A 2,126-nucleotide genomic window follows, 5' to 3' on the forward strand; every position below is an offset into this window, starting at 1 on the left:
ATTTAAAAAAAAAAAATATATATATATATAAAACATAACTTACCTTTTCTGGAACTTTCCAGTCCCAAAAAAGATGCTTATTAGAACTAAAAATTAAAATTGACATCTAAATTTCTTTCCAATGTAAAGTCCTGATCTCAAGCAATCATAACAGCAGCCCTTATCTTGCCACATGCTGATTATTTTTCATTTTTATACCATTCTTCTTGCTGCAACAGAGAAAAGCCCATGATGTAGAGGTTAAAGGTATTCAAATGAAGTCAAGAAAAACATATTTGAAATCAAGAGTACAATTTTATAGCAGAGATGTACATAGACTTCAGGACAACATAGTGAGAGGAGTGGAGATAGGAACATTTCCTTTCCTACCAATAAAAAACAGTAACTGGCTATTTATATACATAAATATGGCAAATCACTCGCAGAATTGAGCTGAAGGTCAAAACTTTATAAATAGCAATATAAATGAAAAAAATATATAAACCAAAGGTAAAGGCTTCATGTGTCATTTTTCTTAAAGTGTAGAATGATTGGAGAACCAAGATGGCAGTGTAGGTGCACACTGGTGTTCACTGCCTTCCACAAACACATCAAAATTACAACAAAAATGCAAAACAATCATCATTCAGAACCACCTGAAATCTGGCTGAATGAAGTCCTACAACTACAGAAGTAAAGAAAAAAGCACATCGAGACTGGTAGGAGGGGCAGAGGAGTCGAATGGGCTGGTCCAACACCCACATGTGGCATTTTTTTATATCAGAAGGGATATTTAGACTGCAAAGGCCTCCCGCGAGGAGTAAGAGGTCCCAGCCCCACACCAGACCCCCAGCCCTGGGTTCCAGAACTGGGAGGAGAAGTCCCCGTAACATCTGGCTGTAAAAACTAGCAGGAATTGTGGCTGAGTGACACAGAGGCTGCTGGAGACCCAGGAAGTTCCACTCAAAGGGCCAGTGCAAAGACTTACTTGGACTCGCTCCCTCTGAGCTTCAGCGCTGGGGCAGTGGGTTGGGGGGATTCAGAGACATAAGGGGAGGAACCAGATTGTCATCGGAGCAAGAACTTGGGGGCAGCTTTCTCCAAGACAGGGGTACTTACAGGTGTCACTGTTCCTATGCTGACACCTCCCCCATCACAGAGCTGACTGGCAGCCATATCTGAGTTTCCATTAGCCTGACTCACACTGTTCACTCAGCCTGATGATTCCCTGAGAGCCCACCCCATCCAATTTGCAATCCCAACCAAGCTATTTGCAGTGGCTTTTCCACATAAATGGCCTGTCCTGGCTCAGGCTTCAACCTTTCCCAAATTCTCTCAAACAAGCAGCAGTTGGTGTCAGCATGCCCCATTCCTCTCAATAAGAGGCCCAAAACCCAGCAGTAGCAGCAGCCTGCCTTGCTTCACAGCACACCTCACCTGGGAACTTCTAAGCCCAACACAAGTAGCAGTCATCTGCAGATTGCTCTGTAGCTCCTGCAAGGTGGCCCCAGGCAGTGACTGACTTTGTACCTCCAGGGGGTCCCCAGACTCAGTGCACCCAATTGACAACTTCAGACCATACCAGATTAGAACTTTACATATCCACAAGTGGCACGCTCAAGAGGCAGACTTGGTGAGCACCAAAGCCTACTAAAGCAAGTCCTGCTGTATAGGGGTGTCTCCTGCAAAGCAGCTCTTCCACTGTAGTCGCAGCTGGTCCTCACAGCCAAAAGACCTGGAGGTCAATTCCTCACAGTGACACCAACAGCAATCAAGGCTCAACTACAACAAAACTGTGCACACAGCCCACACAGGAATGCACCTACAGTGCCCAGCTCAGGTGATTGGGGAGGCTGAGTCACTGGGCCCTACAGGACACCTACTACACATGGCCACTTTACCAATTCCAGGAGACAAAGCAGCTCTACTTAATAAATAGAAACAAACACAGAGAAGCAGACAAAATGTGGAGACAAAGAAACATGTAACAAATTGAAAGAATAGAAGAAATATCCAGAAAAACAACTAAATGAAATGGGAGCAAGCAAACTACTGGATACAGAGTTCAAAACAATGGTTATAAGGATGTTCAAGGATCTTAATGAGAGCTGGAAGGGACTTAGTGAGAATTTCAAGGATCTTAGTGA

General features: G+C 44.2%; 1 protein-coding gene across 2 annotated transcripts in view; it reads right to left on the reverse strand.

The window, feature by feature from the left end:
* NXPE3 (neurexophilin and PC-esterase domain family, member 3) overlaps positions 1–207 on the reverse strand; it is a 71,568-nt gene extending 71,361 nt beyond the window's left edge. For both annotated transcript variants that reach the window (XM_005867968.1, XM_005867967.1), the window contains exon 1: positions 44–207. The gene's annotated coding sequence lies outside the window, so the exon portion shown is untranslated. The remainder of the gene's footprint in view (positions 1–43) is intronic.
* Positions 208–2,126: the final 1,919 nt, after the last annotated feature.

The sequence above is a fragment of the Myotis brandtii genome, unplaced genomic scaffold (genome assembly GCF_000412655.1).
Source record: "Myotis brandtii unplaced genomic scaffold, ASM41265v1 scaffold257, whole genome shotgun sequence".
NCBI classification, from domain to species: domain Eukaryota; kingdom Metazoa; phylum Chordata; class Mammalia; order Chiroptera; family Vespertilionidae; genus Myotis; species Myotis brandtii.